This window comes from Lynx rufus, unplaced genomic scaffold (genome assembly GCF_022079265.1).
Source record: "Lynx rufus isolate CCGP_SWC_20201006 ecotype Redwood Valley unplaced genomic scaffold, mLynRuf1.p SCAF_16, whole genome shotgun sequence".
NCBI classification, from domain to species: domain Eukaryota; kingdom Metazoa; phylum Chordata; class Mammalia; order Carnivora; family Felidae; genus Lynx; species Lynx rufus.
In genome coordinates, this window is record NW_025814830.1 from 43,552,370 (window position 1) to 43,580,343 (window position 27,974).

General features: G+C 40.2%; 1 long non-coding RNA gene across 2 annotated transcripts; it reads right to left on the minus strand.

Annotated features, from left to right (window-relative positions):
• Positions 1-1,671: 1,671 nt before the first annotated feature.
• On the minus strand, positions 1,672-27,972 carry LOC124511463 (uncharacterized). 2 transcript variants are annotated; one of them, XR_006961894.1, is made up of 3 exons: positions 27,786-27,972; positions 10,935-11,210; positions 1,672-2,290 (listed from the first exon to the last, which is right to left on the minus strand). It is a non-coding gene; the product is annotated as an uncharacterized LOC124511463 (long non-coding RNA). The 2 variants fall into 2 exon arrangements; XR_006961893.1 differs by having other exon boundaries at positions 10,903-11,210.
• Positions 27,973-27,974: the final 2 nt, after the last annotated feature.

Below are 27,974 nucleotides of genomic sequence, written 5' to 3' on the forward strand. Positions count from 1 at the left end.
AATAAATTCAAATCATTATTTTAAAAAACAGGCCAAGATAGACCCTTGGATCATCCAGGTGTATTCAAGGATAGCCATTTTCTCCCAGATCAAGACACATTCTCAGAGAGCCAGTGTTTCAGACCAAATTGAAAGAGCAGACACAGGTAGATGCAAGCAAAAAGAATTTTTTGGTTACCAGCCATTAACATGATTACATAGTACAAAGGTGTGTCTGATTTTTAAAAAAACACAGGATGTTCTGATCGGTGAGACACAGGTGATTTCCTGGTTTGATGCTGCAGTCCCAAAAGAGTGGGTCATATCTCTGCTGTATCCTCTTCTAGAACTCCAAGCAATCTTCATTTCTCTGGTTGTACATATTGACAGTAGGAAGCTCCATAGAGACAGTTTTACAGGAATGTTAGTGATAAGTAAACTAACATAGTTTTTGGATTTAAGACACTAAAATAACCAAAAGTTACCTCATTTCTCCAGAAATCTGTATTATTGTGTGGAATCTGTATCATTCTCTATGTAAGTTATTTATAGTATGTAAACCCAGGGTCTTATTCACTGGCTCAAAAAATAATTCTTGAATGAAATTTCAAAAAGATACCTCGAACTGGGAGACTCTCCTTGCTAGTATTTTTGCTCTCAATTCCTCATTTCTACTCCAGTTTTGCCTATTTATTACCTGTTTTCAGTCTCTCTCATCTGAAAGTCCTTCATTTTCTTTTACCAAGTTTGTTTGTTTGTTTAATTTCCATGGGGTTTTAAGAAGTGATGAAGTGAAAGGATTTTTTTTTCATTAAAAAAATTTCTTTCCTGCCCCATGAAAGGAAAAATTTTAAACTAGTTGAGACATTTGGGAATTGAAAAGTTATACTTCAGTCTGTTTTGTCTACCTCTTCTCTTTCCTTGGATTCCCATTGAATTTCTTTGATGTGTGTAGATTGAATTTGTGTGATGGGAGAGTTTGAGCTACTCTTTGGAAGGAAAACAAGTGACCACAAAACCCTGCTAAGCTAGTTATTCTTCTCCCTAAGCAGGCAGAGGAGTTTCAAACCAGCTCTGTGTTGCTTAGTTCCTCATTGTTGATTTTTCTAGACCTATAGTATGGCAGGGGAAGTTTAGACAACTATCCCAACTCTTTTTTGACATTAAGGGATCAAACCAGAGAGAAGTGCTGGCAGTTTAGGAAACCGCGTGTGTCATCACAAGAAAAATAGATGGTTTTCATACTGTCCTGTCTTTTTGCTTGTATGGCTCAGCATGCAAGGGTGCCATTTTGGGAAGTAACTTTATCTTTGGATGCCAATGGCAGAAACAACAATTCATCTCAAGTATATGTTGAAATTATAGAAATACTTAGCAGATTTAGCTTTCCCTAGAAATGTGTTGGTGCCTGGTATTAGATTATTTTTCAGAAGTTTTCTAGATGTCCAAATGTAGAAATGTGCAGTTTTCAAGCTTCTGTTTTATCTATTTCTCTGAACAATTCTGTGTCCTTATTTCTACATGCTTTTATTTTTATTTCTCTTTAATTTTTTTAATGTTTATTTATTTTTGGGAGAGAGACAGCATGAGCAGGGACAGGGCAGAGACAGAGGGAGACACAGAATCTGAAGCAGGCTCCAGGCTCTGAGGTGTCAGCACAGAGTCTGACGCTGGGTTTGACAAACCCACAAACCGTGAGATCATGATGACCTGAAGTCGGACACTTAACCGACTGAGCCACCCAGGCGCCCCTCCATATGATTTTCATGTTATGTGCTTTCTCCTGATTCCAAAGGGGGATCCCCCTTTCATATTCATTAATGTTTTATTTTCAAGGAGGTCTTGGAATTTCTCCATAAGTGACTAATATATCCTTTGGGGAGGGGAATCTTGATCTGTTGTCTACTTCCTCAGACACTTGCCAAAGGCTTTCATTTTTGTCAGAAACTTCCTGAAGAACTCTGAAAAGTTGTAGTCAGAACATAGATTGGAATAAACTGAAGGAAACCTAACTAACCCTTACTTGAATTGCAAGAATCGTATCTGGGGAATTGGGCCACAGAGAAGCAAGTACATTTAGGCCACTGCCAAACAGCCAGAAATTCCTTACAGGGGCCTATTGAATGCATAAAGTAAATGTTGAAAAACTAATGCCCCCATGACATTGATAACTCTTTCTCTGCAAAACTGGCTCAGCAAGGTGATTTGCAAGCTGCCTGCAGTGCCTCCTGGTGAAATCATGTTCATCTCTGCCTTCAAAGCTGATCGCCTTCAGGTCAACTTGCAACTGGTTGTCAATGGCCTAAAACTCCTGGAAAAAAAGAAAAGTGAGTAAATACTCTAGACAGCACAGTAAGCGGCCTGTCATCACTGAGCACTACCTTCCCACACCCCATATATCTCCTAAGACATTACTTAGCAATTTTAGAATTCAAAGGAATGTTTCTGACTTGTGGAAATGATTATTATAGAGCTCAAATCATTTAAAAGTTTGGGGCACCTAGATGGCCCAGTTGGTTAAGTGTCCTGACTCTTGGTTTTGGCTCAGGTCATGATCTCTCTCTCAAGCCCCACATCAGGCTCTGCGCTAATGGCACTGAACCTGCTTGAGATTCTCTCCTTCTCTCTCTGCCCCTTCCCCACTCATGCTCCCATTCTCTCTCTCAAAATAAATTAACTTTAAAAAAATCACTTAAGGGGTGCCTGGGTGGCTCAGTTGGTTAAGCGGCCAACTTCAGCTCAGGTCATGATCTCACTCTGAGTTAGAGCTCTATGTCGGGCTCTGTGCTGACAGCGCCGAGTCTGGAGCCTGCTTGGAATTCTGTGTCTCCCTCTCTCTCTGCCCCTCCCCTGCTCATGCTCTGTCTCTCCGTCTCAAAAATAAACACTTAAAAAAATTTAAATCATGTAAAAGTTTCCAAAGACTATTCTGTATCTTGATTGTATCAATATCAGTATTTTGGGGGGTGCCTGCATGGCTCAGTTGGTTAAGGGACCAACTTCAGTTCAGGTCATGATCTCACAGTCTGTGGGTTCAAGCCCCACGTCAGGCTCTGTGCAGACCACTCAGAGCCTGGAGCCTGCTTCAGATTCTGTGTCTCCCTCTCTATCTGCCCCTCCCCAGCTCATGCTCTATCCCTCTCAATAATAAATGAACATTAAAAAAATTTTTTTTTAAAATATCAGTATTTTGGTTGTGCAAAATGTTATCACCACCAGAAACGGAGTAAAAATTACTCTGGATCTCTCTGTATTGCTTCTTACAAACTGCATATGAATGTACAATTATCCCAAAATAAGAAGTGTAATTTAAAAAGAAGTTTCCAAAGATTTAAAATGTAAAACAATGTCCAGATTACTGGACTTTTCTTCACCATAGCAGAGAACTTTATCTAGTCAAGCCTCTTCAAATGTGCAATAGCTATTAAGTCTGAGCTGCTGGACACATTTTTCTGGAAGGGCTTCCTTACCTTTTTTGAAACACACCAAAAAGAAAAGAAAAGAAAAGAAAAGAACAGAACAGAACAGGAAAGGAAAGGAAAGGAAAGGAAAGAAAAGAAAAGAAAAGAAAAGAAAAGAAAAGAAAAGAAAAGAAAAGAAAAGAGCTATTTCTTCTGTCAGGTGACGACTCAAGTAGAATTACACCCATGAGTGGAGGTAGTAGCTGACAAGTTTTGTCTTCTTTCTTTAAATCCAACTTATTTTCTGTTACCTTTTGCTCTTTCCTCATTTCAGTGAGTCACATGAGCCATTAACCCCTCAATAAACTGAAAAACCAATGATCTCTGATTATGAGGGGGATTCAGGTAAAATAAGTATTGTGTGTGCATACAGTTTTCTGAGTGCTCCATAAATAGCACTACTTACTCGAATTACTATGATCTATTGGTGGAGAGGCAGCTGTTACTCAAACTTCCAGATAGATTTTTGGGCATTCATTAGATAACAGGGGCCTAAGAAAAATGCACAAATGAAATTTAGGCAAACTCAATGGTACCCATCATTTTTACCATGAAAATGACGATGACTGATGGTGTACACAGAACTTGTGAATTTTATTTATTTTTTTAAATTTGTTTTTTTTTTTATTTTTAAATTTATTTATTTATTTTGAGGGAGAGAGAGAGAGAAAGAGGGAAAGAGAAACCCAAGCAGGGTCTGTATTGTCAGCCCAGAACCCAATGCGGGGTTCAGTCCCAGGAACCATCATATCATGACCTGAGCTGAAATCAAGAGTCACATACTTAGCTGGCTGAGCCACTCAGGCACCCCACGTAATTACACTTTCTTTTTAATTTTTATTTAATTTATTTTTAAAATTTACATTCAAGTTATTTAGCATTTAGTGCAACAGTGATTTCAGGAGTAGATTCCTTAGTGCCCCTTACCCATTTAGCCCACCCCCCCTCCCACATCCGCTCTAGTAACCCTCTGTTTGTTCTCCATATTTAAGAGTCTCTTATGTTTTGTCCCCCTCCCCGTTATATTATTTTTGCTTCCCTTCCCTTATGTTCATCTGTTCTGTGTCTTAAAGTCCTCATATGATATTTGTCTTTCTCTAATTTTGCTTAGCATAATACCCTCTAGTTCCATCCATGTAGTTGCAAATGGCAAGATTTCATTATTTTTGATTATTGAGTAATACTCCATTGTATATGTATACCACATCTTCTTTATCCATTCATCCATCAATGGACATTTGGGCTGTTTCCATACTTTGGCTATTGTTGATAGTGCTGCTATAAACATTGGGGTGCATGTGCCCCTTCAAAACAGCATACCTGTATCCCTTGGATAAATACCTAGTAGTGCAACTGCTGGGTCATAGGGTAGTTTTATTTTTAATTTTTTTGAGGAACCTCCATACTGTTTTCCAGAGTGGCTGCACCAGCTTGCATTCCCACCAGCAATGCAAAAGAGATCCTCTCTCTCCGCATCCTCACCAACATCTGTGGTTGCCTGAGTTGTTAACGTTGGCCATTCTGACAGGTGTGAGGTGGTATCTCATGGTGGTTTTGATTTGTATTTCCCTGATAATGAGTGATGTTGAGCATTGTTTCATGTGTCGGTTGGCCATCTGGATGTCTTCTTTGGAGAAGTGTCTATTCATGTCTTTTGCCCATTTCTTCACTGGATTATTTGTTTTAGGTGTTGAGTTTGGTAAGTTCTTTATAGATGTTGGATACTAACCCTGGCCATCTGGATGTTTTCTTTAGAGAAGTGTCTATTCATGTATTTTGCCCATTTATTCACTGGATTATTTGTTTTTTAGGTGTTGAGTTTGGTAAGTTCTTTATAGATTTTGGATCTTTATCTGACAAGTCGTTTGCAAATATCTTCTCCCATTCTGTTGGTTGCCTTTTAGTTTTGCTGATTGTTTCCTTTGCTGTGCAGAAGATTTTATTTTGATGAGGTCCCAATAGTTCATTTTTGCTTTTGTCTCCCTTGCCTCGGGAAACATGTTGAGTAAGAAGTTGCTATGGCCAAGGTCAAAGAGGTTTTTGCCTGCTTTCTCCTCAAGGATTTTGATGGCTTCCTGTCTTACATTTAGGTTTTTCATCCATTTTGAATTTATTTTTGTGTATGGTGTAAGAAAGTGGTCCAGGTTCACTTTTCTGCATGTCACTGTCAAGTTTTCCCAGCACTACTTGCTGAAGAGACTGTCTTTATTCCATTGAATATTGTTTCCTGCTTTGTCAAAGATTAGTTGGGCATATGTTTGTGGGTCCATTTCTGGGTTCTCTATTCTGTTCCATCTATCTGAGTGTCTGTTCTTGTACCAGCACCATACTGTCTTGATGAGTACAGCTTTGTAATACAGCTTGAAGTTTGTATTTTTAAAAATTTGTTCTTATGTTTATTTATTTTTGAGAAAGAGACAGAGCACAAGTGGAGGAGGGCCACAGAGAGACAGACACACAGAATCTGAAGCAGGATCCAGGCTCTGAGCTGTCAGCACAGAGCCCACTGTGGGGTTTGAACTCATGAACTGTAAGATCATGACCTGAGCCAAAGTCAGATGCTCAACCGACTGAGCCATCCAGGCACCCTGAGCTTGTGAATTTTAAACTGCATGCTCACATGTCCTTTTATTAGATCCTGGCAATCCAGTGACACATATTGTTATCCAGATAAATTATATCTTCTTTTAACAAATTTAATTTAAACTTGGAGTGCCTGAGTGATTTGAAGTATATAAAGCAAATTAGCCCTCCTTAACTAAACTTATTCCTCTTTAAAGGGAGATAATGATCTTGGTTTTCTATCATTCCAGGGATCTATTTGTAACACAAACTATAACCTGGGCACACAATAAATGTTTGCTAATATTAGTAATGGTGTAACAACAGTTCAGTATTTATCTGAAACAAGTCCAGTTCCACTATAATTTCTTTTCCCTGTGATGTCTAGAACAGAGAACATTTTCCTCCTTTGTACTTGGCTAAGCAACCTTTCAAGCACTGAGATTTGTGTTTATTTCAGATTTAAATGTAGTCTCATGTCAAGATTTGCTTGCAGAGAGTAACTCTGTCTTTTCGTGATTAGGAGGTGAGTATAACTCAGTGAACAGACAGGTTACATAATTTAGGGGCTCAGGTTTTCCTGACTTGTGAAAAGTCTGTTTCCCCAGGCTCAGTCAACAGTTGATAATACAAGGTGGTAAGACTTATCTCGGTGGATTGGCCTGGGACAGGCTACATTTGTTACGTCCCCAGCATTACTCTACTAGTTCATTTTATTGGCATAATATGGTGAGAAAGCATAGGAGCTTACAGTCTGAAGATTTGGCCATGTTCTAATTCAACCAGTTACTCTTAATCGTGTGACCATGGGCAAGCCATTTAACCTCTTTGAATCTCAATTTTCTCAACTGTAAAATGCAAATAACACCTCACACAGGTGTTATAGGATAAAATGAAACACCCACACCCACAAGTGGTGGGGGGGAGGGAGAGAGACAGAGAGAGGGAGTTAGAATATTAAGCAGGCTTCATGCCCAGTATGAAGCCTGACGTGGCACTTGATCTCACAACCTTGAGATCACAACCTGAGCCAAAAGAGTCTGACGCTTAACCAACTGAGCCACCCAGGCACCCCTGAGAACAGTTTTTGTCTTAATATTTTATTTTGGAGAGAAAGAGAGTCAGCAGGAGAGGGGCGGAGAGGGGGACAGAGGATCCCAAGCGGGCTGGGATCCCCTGTCAGTGCAGAGTCCAATGCACGGCTCAAACTCCCAAACCGTGAGATCATGACCTAAGCCAAAATCACGAGTCCATTGCTTAACCGACTGAACCACCCAGGCGCCCCAAGAACAGTTTTCTAAATGTAGAGCACTTCATGCATTCTTCTTTATTTTCTTATTTTTATTTTTTAAGCTTATTTATTTTGAGGGGGAGGAGGGGTAGAAAGAGGGGGAGCAAGAGAATCTCAAGCAGGCTTTGTGCTGTCAGTGTCAGGCTGCAGGGCTCCATCCCACAAACCGTGAGATCATGACTTGGGCCAAATCAACAGTCAGATGCTCAACTGGCTGAGCTACCCAGGATCCCCTATTCTTCTTTTTTAAATAATATTTTTATTACAAATATAAGAAATGTTCACTATGGGACATTTTAGAAAAGCAAGGCTAGCTGAAAGGATAAAACAAAGATCACCTGACACAACACCCCCTAGAGCAATTCTTAACCTTCAACAGGTGTCAAAATTGGAGGGCTTATTCAAACACAGATTTTTGGGTTCACTTTCAGAGTTTCTGATTCAGTGGGCTCCAAGAATCTGCATTTCTAACAGAATCTCAGGTGATACTGGCGTTGCTGATCTGGGGATGACACTTTGAGAACCATAGCCTAGTGCAAAACATTGATAACTTCATATGTGCACATATGGTATATATTTTTTATTGTTTTTATAAAAAGTTTCACACTATCATGTCACCTGCCTTTTTTATTCAATAAACTCCTCTTTGTACATGCACTTTTCTTAATTTTTTTAAAAAATTTTTTCAATGTTTTATTTTTTGAGAGAGACAGAGCACGAGCAGGGGAGGGGTAGAGAGAGAGAGGGAGACACAGAAGCCAAAGCAGGCTCCAGGCTTTGAGCTGTCAGCACACAGCCTGACGCAGGGCTCAAACCCAAGAACCGGGACATCGCAATCTGAGCTGAAGCTGGAGGCTCAACTAACTGAGCCACCCAGAAGCCCCCGTACATGCACTTTCCTATACGTGTGCTTTGTGCTGCAGCTGAGCAGGCCCAGAGAGCCAGGAAAGAGATTGCTGACTATCTGGCTAGTGGGAAAGATGAACGAGCTCGGATCCAAGTGGAACATGTTATCTGAGAAGACTACCACAGAGGATCCATGGAGATCCTGGAGCTGTATTGTGACCTTTTGCTGGCTTGGTTCAGCTTGATCCAGGCCACAAAGTAAGACCTATTGAACTTGCACATTTTTCAGGCTCAAAGGAGTGAGAAGGCATCCCCGCACCTAGTGAGGGGAGAGTACACTCTAACTTGCTGGTACTATGCCAAAGAACTTTGTCTCTAATTTTTATAGGAAGAAGTAGTGCTGTTTGAAGAGAATATGGTAGTCCAAGGAGCCATGTTTAGAACCATATGGTTGTTGGGGAACCTAGCTGGCTCAGTGGGAACAGCATGCAACTCTTGAGCTTGGGGTCTTAAGTTTGTTAGGTGTAGAGATGCCTTAAATAATTAAAGTTGTTCTTAAAAAAGAACCATATAGTTATCTTTTTTCCCCTTGAGTTTGTAGAGGAGTGGTGAAATACAGACAAAAAAAGAACCCATAATCACCAAATCTAGAGATAAGAATTTTGGTACATTTCTTTCAGTCCATATATGTATTTCTTTATTTATCTATGTGTGTATAAACACATACGTGTGTGTGGGTATATATATAGTTATATATACCTATGTGTATATACTGTAACTGTATATATTGTTATATATTGTAATTTCACTTAAAAATTATTTAACATTAGCGGTGCCTGGGTGGCTCAGTCGGTTGAGCATCTGACTCTTGATTTTGGCTCAGATCATAATCTTGGAGTTTGTGGAATTGAGCCCCATGTCAGGCTCCATGCTGACGGTGATGAGCCTGCTTGGGATTCTCTCTCTCTCCCTCTCTCCCTGCCCCTCCCCTATTTGCGCTGTCTTTGTCTCTCTCAAAATAAATCAACTTAAAAAAAAGAATTATTTGATAATATATTTCGAACATTGTCCATGGACTATCTTTGAAGTAGGGAAAAGATGGAAACATAAAGCTGTGTTGCATAACTTTGTGTTCTTCTTAGGGAACTGGATTCTGGTCTGACCTAATCTGTATCTACACTAATCTGGGCAGCTCCTCGCCTCCAGTCAGAGGTGCCTGAGTTGAAGATAGTAAGTTTGATAAGTTTTCACTGCCTGTGCCACAACTGTAGGTGAGAGTATCACTCTTGCTACTTGTTTAGAATTGTAGGATTACTTAGAGGAATCCTTTTTTCTCTTAAAGGACAACCATAGAAATATTTTCTGCTGTTAGTGTGCAAGTGAAAAAATACTTTAAAAAAAAATGGCAATGGTAGAGGGGCACCTGGGTAGCTCAGCTGGTTAAGTGTCCGACTTTAGCTAAGGTCATGATCTCACAGTTCGTGGGTTCAAGCCCCACATCAGGGTCTGTGCTGACAGCTCAGAGCCTGGAGTCTGCTTCAGATTCTGTGTCTTCCTCTCTCTCTGACCCTCCCCTGCTCACATTCTGTCTCTCAAAAATAAATGAACATTAAAAAAAATTTTTTTAAATGGCAGTGGTAGAAAAAAATAATAAACCTTACCTAAAAAAATAAAGCAAAATTTGACAGTGGATTTCTTTCGTGCGGAGACAGGAGTCGTAATTTATAAGGTATTTAGAATTAGAAGTTTTAAGTTTCACATTTATCAGATACTTAAGAACAAAACACTTGTTCTGTTGCTATTGCTGTTGTTTTGATGCTAATAGAATGTAATTCCAATGAGATAAGATGAAAGTGATTTTTGCTCTTTTCGTGGTTCTTCATCTTCAAATTTGCCATAACTTGATGTATTTCACCTTTATTTTTTTCTTGGTGATGTCTTGCTTCAGGTATCTAATCAGCTGTGTGCAAAGTACAGCCAAGAATATGCTCAACTGTGTTGAACCAATGAGATCGGAACTGTCACCTCTCAGGTAGACACATTTCCAGAGACACACATTTTTCTAAGCCAAGAAATACAGGAAAAGCAAATATAAACAAACTCAGAATGCATAATTTTGTGCAGACTGAAAGATGTTTAGAAATAAGTCTTGGGGCACCTGGGAGGCTTAGTCAGTTAAACATCCAACTCTTGGTTTCAGCTCAGGTGATGATCTCACAGTTTCCTGGGGTTGAGCCCTGTGTCAGGCTCTGAGCTGGCAGCGCAGAGCCTGTTTGGGATTCTCTCTCTCTCTCTCTCTCTCTCTCTCTCTCTTCTCTGCCCCTCCCCCACTTGCACTGTCTCTGTGTCTCTAAAAAATAAACATTAAAACTTTTTAAAATATTTATTTATTTTTGAGAGAGAGAGAGACAGAGAGGGAGAGAGAACAAGCAGGGGAGGGTCAGAGAGAGAGGGAAAAAGAGAATCCCACACTGACAGTGTGGAGCCTAATGTGGGGCTCAAACCCACGAACCATGAGATCATAACCCAAACTGAAACCAAAAGTGAGACACTTAACCAACTGAGCCACCCAAACACGTTGGAGGCAGAATAACCTGTTTAAACATTTTGGACTAGGGAACTCAGATCTTTATAAAAAAGCTAGTGTCAAGCAATCTGAGATTATTTCTTTACGAAGAAAGCATACATTTTCCTAAATGTAACTGGCCTAGTAATATGAAAGAAGTTTATAAATTTAGAAGCTTCAACTTTTGAACATCTTACATCATGACCACACAGTATAATTCAGGACTGACACTCAGCTGAGACACAGAGATCTAGCCGCAGTGTTGTTTCAGGCTGGTGGTGTTTCAGAGTTGTTTCAGGGTGTCCATTCTGACTGGATGGTGCCTTGCCGTACTGGTTGCTGAGTGTGTTGAATATCGCCTTTGACATAATTCAAATACTTCCAAAATCAGAACTTTCAATTTAAAGTATTTTTTCTTATGTTTATTTTCTTCCTCTTATTTTCAAAGATTGAGATTCTTTCTCCCCAGGATCGGGCTGTCTTTATGATATAAGCAGGGCACCTCCTAAATTAAAAAAAAAAGTTTTTAATTGTACTTTTACAGAACAGATACTAGAAAAATAAAGGACAGTGATTTAGAGGTGAAAGACCACCTCAACTCTTTTTGTTTCTGAGTTTGTGGATATGTGTGTGACCAAATTCCGTTATGTTCTTTATCTTGCAGCTAATGTGTAAAATTAAATGTGACTACTCTACGCCAGGTTGTAGTAGAATAGTACCTGACAGAAATTGCTAAGAACTATAATGTGCCATATAAATCCACCGCAACCATTACAGTGAATACTTTCAAGAACAAAGAATTGACTTAAAGCTGAGATTTTTATTGTGCACCAGAAGATCTGTTTTCTACTTAGGAATGTGGCTTCCAGAGTAGCTCTGCCAGGATTGTAAAGCAGGTGACATTTGCACCTTTTCTCCACCCACATACTTTTCCTAACAGAGCTTGACTTCTGCTGTCACATGACCCTTATAAGTTGGTAACAATAGGGTAGAAAACAAGGATGAAGATACCTTAAGTATTATACTTACAAGTGTGTTAAAAACAAACACCCACGGCACAAAAACAGACACACAGACCAATGGAATAGAATAGAAACCCCAGAACTAGACCCACAAACGTATGGCCAACTAATCTTTGACAAAGCAGGAAAGAACATCCAATGGAAAAAAGACAGTCTCTTTAACAAATGGTGCTGGGAGAACTGGACAGCAACATGCAGAAGATTGAAACTAGACCACTTTCTCACACCATTCACAAAAATAAACTCAAAATGGATAAAGGACCTGAATGTGAGACAGGAAACCATTAAAACCCTAGAGGAGAAAGCAGGAAAAGACCTCTCTGACCTCAGCCATAGCAATTTCTTACTTGACACATCCCCAAAGGCAAGGGAATTAAAAGCAAAAATGAACTACTGAGACCTTATGAAGATAAAAAGCTTCTGCACAGCAAAGGAAACAACCAACAAAACTAAAAGACAACCAACGGAACGGGAAAAGATATTTGCAAGTGACATATCGGGCAAAGGGCTAGTATCCAAAATCTATAAAGAGCTCACCAAACTCCACACCCGAAAAACAAATAACCCAGTGAAGAAATGGGCAGAAAACATGAATAGACACTTCTCTAAAGAAGACATCCAGATGGCCAACAGGCACATTAAAAGATGCTCAACATCGCTCCGTATCAGGGAAATACAAATCAAAACCACACTCAGATATCACCTCACGCCAGTCAGAGTGGCCAAAATGAACAAATCAGGAGACTATAGATGCTGGAGAGGATGTGGAGAAACGGGAACCCTTTGGCACTGTTGGTGGGAATGCAAATTGGTGCAGCCACTCTGGAAAACAGTGTGGAGGTTCCTCAGAAAATTAAAAATAGACCTACCCTATGACCCAGCAATAGCACTGCTAGGAATTTACCCAAGGGATACAGGAGTACTGATGCATAGGGGCACTTGTACCCCAATGTTTATAGCAGCACTCTCAACAATAGCCAAATCATGGAAAGAGCCTAAATGTCCATCAACTGATGAATGTATAAAGAAATTGTGGTTTATATACACAATGGAGTACTACGTGGCAATGAGAAAGAATGAAATATGGCCTTTTGTAGCAACGTGGATGGAACTGGAGAGTGTGATGCTAAGTGAAATAAGCCATACGGAGAAAGACAGATACCATATGTTTTCACTCTTATGTGGATCCTGAGAAACTTAACAGAAACCCATGGGGGAGGGGAAGGAAAAAAAAAAGAGGTTATAGTGGGAGAGAGCCAAAGCATAAGAGAGTCTTAAAACCTGAGAACAAACTGAGGGTTGATGGGGGGTGGGAGGGCGGGGAGGGTGGATGAGTATTGAGGAGGGCACCTTTTGGGATGAGCACTGGGTGTTGTATGGAAACCAATTTGACAATAAATTTCATATATTGGAAAAAAAAAACACCCAAACACATGTGCGCACGCACACACACACACGGAAGTGTGTAAAGCTTTTTTACTTCTTAAGATCTCAATTTTATAGTGTAGTATAAGGCACTATATTTTGGTGTTAAGAGTATGAGTTCAGTAGTGAAATGACCCATATTCAGATCCTAGATTCACCATTTATTAACCATGAGACCTCAGGCAAGTGACTCACCCTTTCAAAGACTCAGTTCTCTGGACTTTAAGAAGGGGGATAATAAGAGTTAATAGTTATTACCAAATCTCGTAATTTGTTGAGATGATTAAACATGCTAATATGAATAAAGAAGTTAAATGCAATGCCTGGCACTTAGCCAATGTAATCAAGTTTTGCTTTCTATCACCATCATCATCAACATCACTCAAGATAGTCTAAGCTTCTAAAAGGTGGTCATGGAGGGTTTTAGGACGAGGGATTTCACCCTAATGCCTTTGAATTGCTGAAGAGGCATGTACCAAGTTGGGTAGTGTTAAGGGGCACACTTTTCTGAGGTTTTGCTGATTGTTTCCTGCTAGGACTCTTATACTCCTTTTTTTCCCCCTCTTCCAAAGAGTTACATGGTTTGTTGAAAAAGGACATATTGTAAAAACTTAGACAATACAGAAAGGAACTTTGAAGAAGTAAAAGCCACATGAAATACCACTAGAGATGTGCCCAAGGGCTCAGTCTCTAGACTTTTTCCCTTTCTTCTCTATTCTTTAGGTGATTTCATCCTACGTCATGGTTTTCAATCCCATGTTTATGGTGAAGACTTCCATATCTCCATCACTAGCTAAGAGCTCTAGGTTGATACGAACTCCAGACTGATATATCCATCCACTTTCTTGACATCTTCACGTGGATGTTTCAGAGGCATCTCAAACTTAACATGTCCAAAAGTGCTCTCATCCCTTTCATGGACCTACTCCTTCTTACAGTTCATGGCAATTCTATGCTAGGGCAAAATCTTGATATCTTCCTTGACTCTACCCCTTCTCTCAACCCCTACCTAGCCCCCAACCAATTTTCAGCAAATCTTGATCACTCTACCTTCTAAATATATCCAGAATTCTGCCACTTCTCACCACCTCCATTGACGGTACTTTGATCTAACCTAATCTCTTGCCTGAATGACTGCAATAGCCTCTTAACTGGTTTTCCTGCTTCTACTCCTTTTCCCCATTAATTGATCCAATATAACAGTCAGAGATCTGGTTAATACCTAAGTCAGATCACATTACTCCTCTTCTTTTAAACCCTTACAATGTCTTTTTAATTCACTTATGAGTAACAGGCAGCAACTTTCCTGTGATGAAGGAGGAAATGCACTCTCACCTCTTCTGTCTGGCCTCATTGTCTCTACTCTTCCCCTTATTTACTCTGCCTCAGACACACTGGCCTCTTTGTGCTTCTTCAAGCACACATGCTGGTTCCCACCTCAGAACCTCTGTACTTCCAGTACTCTGTGTTCTTTAGCTATCTTCCCCGTCCTTCCCTCACTTCCTTCAGGTCTGTACTTGTGTGTTCTCTGTGAGTCACTTCTCAGCTATTGTCTCCAAAATGTCAACCTCTTCCCTCTTCTCTGCTTTATGTTTTTTCTCTATTGCTCTTAACTCTAACATACTATATAGTTCACTTAGTGATTTTGTTTATTATCTATTTCTTCCACTGGAATATCAGTTGTATGAGGACAGGGACTTTTATCTGTTTCGTCCACTGTAGCATCCCTAGCACTGTCAATAGATTTTTGTCAAATGAATGAATAAATTCAGAGTTTACCACTGCTCAAGTTTGATAAATGTTCTTGTAGACCTACCTATGCATGTTTATGTGCAGTTCCTAATCATCGATGTACTACAGTGTCTGACCGCATAGGCACTCAAAATATAGTCTTTGAAAGAGAGAGAAAGAAGTTGGTATGGGCCAGAAGCTTGAAGGTTGCTTTATCTGTCATCAACTTAACTTACATTAAAGTATGAACTTCATGAGGGCAGGAACCATGTCTCCTTGCTCACCATTTCCTCCCCTGTGCCTCTAAGAATGTTTGGCATCTAGTAGGTACGTGATAAACAAATGTGTGATAAGTTGAGAACACAATGTGACTCTTACCCTCTTGCCTTAGGTGGAAGGCCTGGCAGACCTGGTCAGTATTGGATTTACTGAGGATGTTAAGAAAGGTGCTGTTGACAGAGCAGGTGGAACTTTAGCAGGAACTGGTGATCCACCTAAGGCATCACCAATATCTGCACTGGGACCCTTTCCTGTGAGACCCCCAGCCTCTTGTTTTTTATCCCTTCCTCCTGAAAGACAGGTCAGTACAGAGAGGGAAACTGATTCTGGGGTGGGACTACCAGTAGTGTTAAAATATATTTCTACATGGGCCTTTTGAATGGTAGAAAAATCTTAGTGATGTTTTTTAAGGCTAGGGGGCATATTTGCAGTCATTTAGCTGACATTTGATTTTTTTTTTAATGTTTATTTACTTTTGAGAGATAGAGAGACCGAGCATGAGCAGGGGAGGGGCAGAGAGAGAGTGAGACACAGAATCTGAAGCAGGCTCCAGGCTCTGAGCACACAGCCCAATGTAGGGCTCAAACTCACGAATTATGAGATCATGACCTCAGCCAAAGTCAGACGCTTAAGAGGTTTAAGAGACTGAGCCACGCAGGCTCCCCATTTGATGTGTTTTTATGCTGAACTCATGAGAAAATAGGCCTGTAGTCTTTTATCAATCTCTTGACAATACCACAATATGGACTGCAAGGAACATTTTTATGAGCTGGACAAATTTGAAAGTCTTTCATGTACAGTGATTTAGACACATATTTCAATATTTAATTTATATGTAGGGGAAACAGTTGTCTTCTCTTGTTGAAAATAGTATAAAGATCTCAAAACTTTGTAGACATAAATCTAGAGAAGTCAAATAAGTAAAAGCTAAAGAGCCATAGACATTAATTCTCTTTACTCTGTTCCTTCAGTATGAATAAAGAGAAATGGTCTTATCCTTTTAAACTTGCAAGATATTTCTGACCCCATGAAACTCTTTTTAAAATTTTTAATGTTTATTTATTTTTGAGAGAGAGAGAGACAGAGAGAGAGAGAGAGAGAGAGAGAGAGAGAGAGAGAACAAGTGGGGGAGGGGCAGAGATAGAGAGAAAGAGAGAGAATCCAAAGCAGGCTCCAGGTTCTGAGCTGTCAGCGCAGAGCCCGAAGCGGGGCTCGAACCCATGAGCTGTGAGATCATGATCTGAGCTGAAGTTGGACACTCCATCAACTGAGCCACCCAGGTGCCCCTATGAAACTCTTTTTTTAAGATTTTATATTTCAGGGGCGCCTGGGTGGTGCAGTCGGTTAAGCGTCCGACTTCAGCCAGGTCATGATCTCGCGGTCCATGAGTTTGAGCCCCGCGTCGGGCTCTGGGCTGATGATGGCCCAGAGCCTGGAGCCTGCTTCCGATTCTGTGTCTCCCTCTCTCTTTGCCCCTCCCCCGTTCATGCTCTGTCTCTCTCTATCCCAAAAATAAATAAACGTTGAAAAAAAAAATTAAAAAAAAAAAGATTTTATATTTCAGACATAATTTAACTCTGATTTTCTTTGTTGAAATTATTTATCTGAATCACACCTTGTGAATTGCTCAGCTTCCAGTCTTGGAATGCAAGTCCTCTGATTTAAAATAAGAAAGAACTGAGGTGCCTGGGTGGCCCACTCAGTTAAGCATCTCACTCTTGATTTTAGCTCAGGTCATGATTCCAAGGTTTGTGGGATTGAGACGCATGTCGGGCTCCACATTGACAGCACAAAGCCTACTTGGGATTCTTTTTCTCCCTATCTTTCTCTGTCCCACCCCTGCTCGTGCGCATGCACTCTTAGATAAATAAACTTAAAAAAAAAGAAAGAAAGAAACAGACTCTTAAATATAGAGAAAAAAACTGATGGTTACCAGAGGGGAGGGAGGTGTGGTATGGGTTAAATAGGTGATGGGGGTTAAGGAGTACACTTGTCATGATGAGTATCTGGTGATATATGGACTTGATGAATCACTACATTGTACACCTGAAACTAATATATCACTGTATATTAACTGGAATTAAAATAAAAACTTAAAAAAAGAAAACAAAGAAAACTTTATTATGGAAACTTTAAACATATAGAAAATTAGAGGTAATAATATAATGAACTTCCATGTACCCATCACTTGGTTTTAACAGTTATCAACTTTCTGCTTCTCTTCTTTTCTCTCTTCCTGACACTTTTATTTGGGGGGGAGAAGGAATTTATCTTTTATTTTTATTTTTTAAAAGTTTATTTATTTATTTTGAGAGAGACAAAGAGAGCACAAGTGGAGAAGGGGCAGAGAGAGAGAGAGACAGAGAATCCCAAGCAGGCTCCGCACTGATAGCACGGAGCCCTGGAGCCCCCGACTAAGGGCTAAGGGCTTGAACTCACAAAACCATGAGATCATGACCTGAGCTGAAACCAAGAGTCAGACGCTTAACCAACTGTGCCACCCAGGCACCCCTGTGGGGAAGGAGGAATTTAGAGCAAATCTCAGACATCATATAATTTCACCTGTAAATATTTCTGTAAATATCTCTAACACATACCTTTTGTTTTTATAATATAAAAAAATGCCATGCCATTATGATGCTCAATACAATGAAAAATAATTTCTTACTATAATATAATACTCAATCCACATTAGATTTTGCTAATTGCTAGGGTGCCTGAGCGGCTCAGTCGGTTAAATGTCCAACTATGGCTCAGGTCATAATCTCATGTTCTTGAGTTCAGGCCCCACATCGCGCTCTCTGCTGTCAGCACAGAGCCTGCTTCCAATCCTCTGTCCTCCCTCTCTCTCTGCCCCTCCCCCACTGGTTGTCTCTCTAAATAAATAAACTTTGAAAAATTTTGCTGATTATCTCAAAAATGCATTTTATAGTTATTTTATTGAAATCAGGACCAAAGATCTACACATTGTATTTGGTTGATATATCTCCTAAACCTTCTCATCTCTAACACTTCCTTCTTCCTGCCTGTTGTTTTCTCCTTGCCATTTATTTCTTGGAGAAAGAGTCCTCAGACTTTATTAAACTGAATCATCTTTCACAAGTAGCATCTCCAGGCTTTAAGATTTCCTGTTTCTTGTATGTGACCACAGGTGACAAAAGCAGCAAAACTCATAGTTGCTCCTAAGGCTAATTTCCAGAAGGCATAAATAGAAACTTCACCTTCACAAGAAGGAAGCTGGACTGTGATAAGTTAATTTTATGAAATATTTATTGAAGGCTTACTGTGAACAAAATATGTGTTTGGCGCTCAGACCAATCACAACCCAGCGGTCTTTTTTCTTTCAGAATGACTCCTATAAGAAGAGTGATTTGTGTCCTTCACTGTTTCCTAGTAAGTATAGGGAATGCTGGTAGAAGCTGGAACTGCTTACTACTCACTGAAGATTTTTCAATTCTTCAAAAATTTTTTTTTACATTTTATTTATTTTTGATAGAGAGAGACAGAGCACAAGTGGGGAAGGGACAGAGAGAGACGGAGACACAGAATCCGAAGTAGGCTCCAGGCTCTGAGCTGTCAGCACAGAGCCCGACGCGGGGCTCGAACTCACGAACCGCAAGATCATGACCTGAGCCACAGTCGGACGCTTAACCAACTGAGCCACCCAGGCACCCCAAGATTTTTCAATTCTTATAAGACTATTCCTCCATAGGTGACAGAAGGTTATTAGTGACTTACCAGGAGTACAGTGGGTTCCTTTATAGTAGCTAACAGTTTTCAAAGTGGATATAGATCTCAGATCTTTAACACAGAAAAAGTTTTAAAACAACCATCACAGTAGATAATCATGGCACATAGTTTGAAAAACTGTGCCTTTTTTAGAAGTCCAGATTGCCTTTGAAGCAAGGGCCAACAAAATGTCACCACTACCACCATTTGCATGACGGGGGAGTTGTCTAGTTTTCCAGCCAGATTATATGCTGCCCTCTCAAAAGTAATAATAGTCTACTGCCTTTGAGGCTGGGATTTCTTTCTGGAAGGCTGTCTTATTGTGACTTTTAATTATATTTATTGAAATGAACAGGTACAGGATTCAACCTCCCAACTTCTCCAAAGCCAGAATCAAGATCCAAGATGGGTTTTGATAACTTTATGCCTCCTGATTTGCCTGATGAAAAACCTCAAGCAAGTCTATCCATTGACCCTTGTGGTTCTGAGGAAGTTGATTTTGAAGATCTTAACCGGAGACTTGAAATCCTCAAGAAAACCACAAAATTCCTTGGTCTTGGATTAATTAATTGCCTAGGAATCAGGGCTCTTCAGCACAAATGTTAATGTGGCTACTTGTGTGTGAGTCTGAAGTGTTCTCATTTACAACCTCTTCCATCCCTTAAAGTCTCTGGTTCTCTGTCTGTAATAATGTATATGTGTGTCCATGCATACACATATAATTATTCCTGTCTCTGAAACTTCTATAATTCTTAGATGAAGATTCCTGACCTAAATAATTTTATTAATTATAGTCAATAAACTCTTGTTTTCTCTTGGATCCTTACTTCTCTCATAATGATTACTTTTTCCAGGGAGACAGAATGGTGTGTATTTAAATCCTACCCACTTACTAGCTATAAGACTTTTGGTAAATGGTACCTTCTGTCAGATGTGCATGGAAGTGCAAAGAAACTAGAGGAATATGTGTCTTTTTAAAAATGAGTATTTTAGGGGGCGCCTGGGTGGCGCAGTCGGTTAAGCGTCCGACTTCAGCCAGGTCACGATCTCGCGGCCCGTGAGTTCGAGCCCCGCGTCGGGCTCTGGGCTGATGGCTCAGAGCCTGGAGCCTGTTTCTGATTCTGTGTCTCCCTCTCTCTCTGCCCCTCCCCCGTTCATGCTCTGTCTCTCTCTGTCCCAAAAATAAATAAACGTTGAAAAAAAAAATTAAAAAAAAAAATGAGTATTTTAGGAGCACCTGGGTGGGTCAGTTGGTTAAATGTCCTATTCTTTTTTTTTTTTTAAGTTTATTTATTTATTTTGAGAGAGAGAGAGACAAAGCACAAGTGGGGGAAGGGCAAAGAGAGAGGGGGAGAGAGAGACTCCCACACAGGCTCCATGCAATCAGCACAGAGCCCAACACAGGGATTGAACCCATGAATCACGAGATCATGACCTAAGCCAAAATCCAGAGTCTCAATCAACTAAGCTGCACAGGAGCCCATGAGTATTTTACTCTTGATCTCAGCTCAGGTCTTGATCTCAGGGTCATGGGTTCAAGCCCTATTTTGGACTCCATGCTGGGCATGAAGCCTACTTTAAAAAAAAAAAAAAGAGTATTTTAAAGAATGGGGTGCCTGGATGGCTCAGTTGGTTAAATGTTCAACTTCGGCTCAGGTCATGATGTTGTGGTTCATGAGTTTGAGCCCCACATTGGGTTCTGTGCTGACAGCTCAGAGCCTGAAGCCTGTTTTGCATTCTGTGTCTCCCTCTCTCTCTGCCCCTCCCCTGCTTGCTCTTTCTCAAAAATAAATAAACATTAAAAAATAAAATAAAAAAAGTATTTTAAAGAAAGAATGCAACACAGAGTGAAGAAAAGGCATTGTTAGGAAATCAGTGGAATCCTGTATGTCTGAGTTCTGCCACTTACTAGCTGTGAGCCTCCTTTTTCTCCTCTATAAAATGGGGACAATAATGAAAATTAAAAGAATTTATGTAAAGCCCTTTAGCACTTATTAGGTGCTCAATAAATATTAGTTTCCTTTTCAGTTTCTATTTGCTGAGTTCTAGTGGACTAAATATTAGTGATTCTATGGGATAAAGGAGAGGGTGAGAAAACAAGATGGTCAGATTATTGTTTCTTGTACAACTGGCATTTTGTTTGGTTTTCTTTTTAATAACCTTTATGTTTTAGAGCAGTTTTTGGTTCACAGCAAAATGCCAAATTAATTTTAATTACTTTTTAACTATATGTGTGTGTGTGTGTGTGTGTGTGTGTGTTCGTATATTTATTTTTGAGAGAGAGCACAAGCACGGAGGGACACAGAGAGAGGAGACACAGAACCCGAAGCGGGCTCTAGGCTCTGAGCTGTCAGCACACAGCTCGATGTGGGGCTCGAACTCATGAACTATGAGATCATGACCTGAGCTGAAGAAGGACTGACTGAGCCACCCAGGTGCCCCAAGGCTAACTTTAAAGCAAACTGCAGAACTGCCTGATTTTAGAGGAGTAAGGACGGGGCTAGGCACATAAAACAAAACCTTGTTTGTTCAAACAAGACCTTCCTTACCATGGAAACTTCTAGGCGAATGATGGTGCTTGTATAAAGGAAATAGAATTACTTGAGTAGGAAATGAGTCAGAAGCCCTGCTAACTTTCTGGGTGCTGCATCCTTCTCTGGTGGCCACAGTTTTGTCTTCCCTAGACTAGAGAATGGCACCACTTCCTCAAGTTGGGGTTTGAGTTGGTTGCAACCTCATATCTGGTAAGAGTTTTTACTCTAAAAGTGCCAACATAATATAGAATGATTTACAAAACAAGGATGATATAAAACATCTCCATTGGCAAACTCTGGACTGCCTTTTTTTTTTTTCCTTTCAATTTGTATTTATTTATTTTGGGAGAGAGAGAGAGAAAAAGTGCAAGTGGGGAAGGGGCAGAGAGAGAGGACAGAATGAGAATCCCAAGCAGGCTCTGAGCTGCCAGCACAGAGCCCAACGTGGGGCTTGAACTCACAAACCCTAAGATCATGACCTGAGTCAAAGTCAGATGTTTAACCCACTGAGCCACCCAGGCACCCAGGACTGCCTCTTAAAAAAAATTTTTTTTTTTAATATTTACTTTTGAGAGAGAGAGAGAGAGCAAGTATAAGTGGGGGATGGGCAGAGAGAGAGAGAGAGAGAGAGAGAGAGAGAGGGAACACAGAATCCGAAGCAGGCTCCAGGCTCCGAGCGATCAGCATAGAGCCGGGTGAGGGGCTTGAACCCAAACCATTAGATCATGACCTGAGCTGAATTCAGACACCTAACCAACTGAGCCACCCAGATACCCCAGGACTGCCTCTTTTAAATCTCTAAATCAAAGAAGGAGCTGGGCTGAACCTTGTATCCTATGCGTTTTGATCTTTAGTTTCAAGGGGCATATAGATTTCCTAATGGTCTTGGTACAAGGCCAAAGGGTGTATGGAGTTGGCTATTAGAATTTCAATTTTACATCACTTCTAGCTCTTTTGCCACAACTGAAAGATTAATTCCTAAACTTTTCTCAAGCCAGGATAAATTGTGATTAGGCACCATGCCTAAAAGAACTGTAAAAATGCTCTTTGTGAAAACATTACATAAACAACAGAGGGACTAATTTCTTTCTGACTCTCAGGCTTATTTATAGACTCAGGTGATTCAAACAAGTGGAGCCACCTCCTTGACACACGTCACTGTTTCCAACAGGGTTGGATCTCCTTCCCTCTCCTTTCTCAGCTGAGATCTCTGGCATGTGGAGAAGCAGGAAGAATTCCTTGTGAAAGACGCTGACCACATTTCTGTAGGGAGAGTTTTCCCTATCTGCTGTAAAGGTCTTATGGCTTCAGCTGCTGATACTGTCATTTAAGAACCCCACTGCAACTAAGCCTCCAAAAGAGGGTTCCCTCTGATACCACGATTCCAGTTGATATGCCATGTCTTCCAAAAGACTTCTTTCTCAGCTCTGGCACCCACTGACCTCTCATTTTTCTGCTTCTTTTGGAACTATCATTTATCTCCTGAGTGGTAATATTGATATTTCTATGTATTGGAGGATTTTTAAAAAATCTAGTTTTCTTTAATGAGATAAAGAGGGTAGGGCAGTCTCTATTGAAATGACAATAACAAGGGTGCCTGGGTGGCTCTGTCAGTTAAGCTTCTGACTTCAGCTCAGGTCATGATCTCGTGGTCTGTGAGTTCAAGCCACAAGTCAGGCTCTGTGGTGACAGCTTAGAGCCTGGAGCCTGCTTGGGATTCTTTGTCTCCCTCTCTCTCTGCTGCTCCCCTGATCATGTTCTGTCTCTGTCTCTCTCTCTGGAAAATAAATAAACATGAAAAAAAAATGAAATGTCTATAACAGATTCTGTGCACCCAGGACAGTGTGGTGTAGTACACTCAGGCAATACATTTATTAAATGATTATTATATAGGCTAAAAGATATATAGTTACCCCTCACTTTTCAAAAGTTCACATTAGGCCACTTCGATTTTATGAATGACCTACATTAGTACCTGTTTTGGCCAACCAAAGGAAATTTGAAAAAAACGTTCACTTCTACCAAAAAAAAAAAAAAAAAAAAGTAGGGGCACGTGGGTGGCTCAGTCAGTTAAGTGTCCGACTTCAGCTCAGGTCATGATCTTACAGTTCGTCAGTTTGAGCCCCGCATTGGGCTCTGTGCTGACAGCTCAGAGCCTGGAGTCTGCTTCAGATTCTATATTTCCCTCTCTCTCTGCCCCTCCCCAGCTTGTATGCTGTCTCTTTGTCTCTTTGTCTCTCTCTCTCAAAAAATAAATAAACACTAAAAAAAATAAAATAAAATAAGGGGCACCTGGGTGGCTCAGTCAGTTAAGCGTCCGACTTCGGCTTGGGTCATGATCTCACAGTTCGTGGGTTTGAGCCCCATATTAGGATCTGTGCTAATAGCACAGAGCCTGGAGCCTGCTTCGGATTCTGTGTCTCCGTCTCTCTCTGCCCCTCCCCCATTTGTGCTCTGTCTCTATCAAAAATTAAATGAACATTTAAAAAAATTTTAAAAATTAAACACACACACACAAACACACACAAAAGTAAAAAGTGAAAACAGCATTCAGCACTTGTTCTGCAGTAAGCTTTTACAGAGGCAGTATGCACACAGAGCAGTGATAGTGGCCAAGTTTCTTACCTGGAAACTATGCTAAAAGTAAGATAATATTTATCCTAAAGACATCTCCTATTTATTGAGCCCTTACCACGTGCCTGCCACTGTTCTAAGTACTTTAAGTGTATCGGCTCATTTGATTATTATACCAGCCTTAAGGTGCCAATGCTACTACTATCATTAACTCCATTTTATAGACAGGTACACTGAGGTTCAGAAATCCTCAGAGATGTTTACTAATTTTCTACAGGTCATACAATAAAGGAAGAGCAGCATTTAAAAATTTTTTAAAAAGTTGATTTATTTTGAGAGAAAGAGAGAGAGCACACTCGAGCAGAGGAGGGGCAGAGAGAGATGGAGGGAGAGAGAGAGAATCTCAAGTAGGCTCTGAGCTATCAGCACAGAGCCTGATGCAGGGCTGGATTTCAGGCACCAGAAGACCACGACTTGAGCCAAAATCAAGCTGGACATTCAACTGACTAAGCCACCCAGGCACCCAAGGAAGAGCAGCGTTTTAAACCCAGGCAGTCTAGCACCAGAAACCAACACTTTTAACTACTATGCTATAATGCCTGCATGGTTTACAAGCTCATGACAGGTGAGGAGCAAATGAATAACTGTATATAAAAACACTTTTGTAAATTGTAAGACACAATTCACTACTGTTACTTGGTAGTGGACAATCAAGAAATGGTTGAGATGAATTGTATGGTGGCATAAAAACTGTTTTATACTTATGTTCGCAAAATCCTTCATACTTTTCAAAGTGTTTTCACACAGTTGATCCCTCTGGAAATTAAGCCACTGTAAATCCATTTTGGAATAAGTCTAGTCATAAAGAAAGCGTTCATAATATTTATATATTAAATAATGTATGTTAATATTTATAAAGTATTTATTCTCAAATACTTCAGGGCCAGCTGAAGTAACAGGCCCAGAGATGTTAAATACCCTGATTACAGCACAAAGTTAGTAACCCAGCCAGGACTGGCATCTGAATGTCTGACTCCTGGCTGATGCATCTTTAGTTTTGTTTTTTGTTGTTGTTATTATTTGTTAAATTGGAGCATATGAGTTTTTCAATAATAAACAAAACTATAAAAATAATGATCTTTTCTCCCAGCCATTCTCTCTTCCTAAAAGTTTAGTTAATTTTTGGGATGTTGCCATTTTAAAAACAAAAATCTCCTGGGGTGCTTGGCTGGTTCACTCAGAAGACGAGCATGTAACTCTTGATCTCAGGGTCATGAGTTTGAGCCCCACACTGAGTGTAGAGATTACCAAAACTATAAATAAACGTTAAAATAAAGAAATAAAAACAAAGATCTCCTTTAACATTTGGATCTATAAAACTGCATTATTTTGTAAAAACTTTTTTTTTCAAAATGTAAGTCTTTTTTTCCCAAAATGTACATTATGCTCATTGCAAAAACAAAACATCATAACATACAAATCCTATATAATCCCACCATCCAAAAATAACCATTTTCGCATTTTAGTTTTATCCTTCAACTTTTTTCTATGTATATATACGCTTTTTTTGCAATATTATTATAAAACCATTTTGTAATGTTCAAAAACACCTGTCATACCATGATAATAAAGATAGAGCTATAGCTTCATTTTTATTAGCAGCATAGTACTCCATTTTATTGATGTGCTGTAACCTACCTGAAATTAGAGATTATGCTTGATTAGATGGGGAGTAAGTCTTCCCAAACTTTTTTTTTCAAAAATTTTTTAACACTTATTCATTTTTGAAAGGCAGAGACAGAGCGTGAATGGGGGAGGGACAGAAAAAGAGGGAGACACAGAAGCAGGCTCCAGGCTCCAAGCTGTCAGCACAGAGCCCGACGCGGAGCTCGAACTCAGGGACTGCAAGATCACTACCTGAGCCGAAGTTGGCCGCTTAACTGACTGAGCCACCCAGGCGCCCCAGTCTTCTTAATCTTTAAATGCTAACCACGGAAACCAAAACTCTTAGGATAATGATGTCCACACTATATATTAAGTCAATTGCTTTTATTGAATTAAAAATTTTTTTTTAATGTTTATTTATTTTTGAGACAGAGACAGAATGTGTGTGGGTTAGGGGCAGAGAGAGAGGGAGATACAGAATCCGAAGCAGGCTCCAGGCTCTGATCTGTCAGCACAGAGCCCGACGCAGGGCTCAAACTCAAACTGTGAAATATGACCTGAGCCGAAGTTGGACGCTTAACCAACAGAGCCACCCAGGCGCCCCTTTTTTTTAGTTTCATTGGAGGACGAGTTTGGTAATTATAAAGGTAATAAAAGTAAAAAAGAAACATGGAGGGGGTTTACATCTCATAATGTCTGCCGTATTCTCTTTAATGCTCTGCCATTTGGCATGGTACTAAAAAAGTTCCTTCCTCTTTCTTAAGAATAGTTTAATTTTTCTTTTGTGGTTTGCAGTGGTATAAACACTTAAATTCAACCTCTAAACAAATATTTGTGATGTTGCAAACAAAATACTTTAATTGCTTTGTGACCTGCAAATTCCTTACTTTTGAGGGAGTCCAAAACTGTTCTTTAGCATGTGTTCATGCCTAGCTATACTTCAGAGGAATATGCCTTGCAACATCATTATGTTCTAGTTTTATGCTACTACCTACAACCTGTGTGATCCAAGGTTGCACTGCACAGTAGTGCATTGAGGGGGAGATGAGGCAACTGAATTCCATGAGGTTTCTGCTCCCCAGACCATTTGGGTTGATTCCACCCTGAGTGTGGGAGTCGGTGTGTGTGTGTGTATACTCTTTTCTAATTCAGGAAGTGGCACCATATAGCTGAATCAGAGTGGGGGAGGAGGGAGGGAGGATTTCTATATTAATAGTTTCTCTGAGCCTCAGTCTCCTTATTTGTAAAACTAAGTTACTTATCCTTGACTAATCTGATTTAGGAGGTTGGTAGGAGGGTCACACTGGGTCACACATAGGAAGATGCTTTTATAAACAATGTGATATCAATGTTTAATAATAGTAAATGATAATTACTTTATCACGCCCCCTGGCCTTTGTCACTTGCCGAATAGTTCAAGAGCAAAATTGTGCTCCTGAATTCAATTTTTGTAAAATGTTTTGAAATCTCTGCATAAAAGTGGCTGTCTGAGGAAAAAAGAGCAACCTCCTATGACAGGTCCTAAACTTAAGATTTGGTTAGTTCAGTTCTGTTTGGCATCCCGCCAGGTGCTGTGCTTTATTCACTTTCAGGATTTCTTTGCCGCCAATCTACGTGAAGGATTTTAGTTTAGGTGGGTCACCTTTCCTTTAAATGAGCCAAAATATCACGACTCTTTTCACCGTTCACGTGGAAAATATTTGTGTCAGGTGTTCATAATTATTTATCAAGCCAGGTAATGTCTGGGTAGACGGTCTTTGGCTCAGGTTATTGGTTATGGAGACACAGCCCACTCTTTAAAGAGTTTTAGCGTTCACTAGTCCAAATCCTTTGTTTTTACATACGAGGAATCTGAGGCCCTGAGAGTTTAAATGATTATCCAAAGCAGGACGTTGAGCGGTTGTACTGCGTTTGAAATATATTCTTCTGTATCATCCTCTAACTCTAAAAAACACCTTGCAAAGATACCATAAAACTGTAGACTCCAAGACCGCTTGGAGCATGTTCCTGAAGTTAGCCTAGAGAAAGCTAAAGTTTCAAACATGACTGGAAACAGCTCGAGATTTTTCTGTATTAATTCCCAGCCCCCACCTGCCTCGCCTCACCCACTTCTTTCTATACCTTGATAGCTCGGCTCTCTTCAGGTGGCCCCGCGGCTTCCTGGTAGCTCAGCTTCCTCCTCCCCCGCAAGCGGAACCAAAGTTCGTAGGCTTCCAGAGTCAGCCGGCTCTTTCTCTCTCAGACTCTTCGCAGCGGTGACTCGGCAGCAGCGTCTCGCGTCATCAGTGACCGCCCCGTACCTTGCTACGC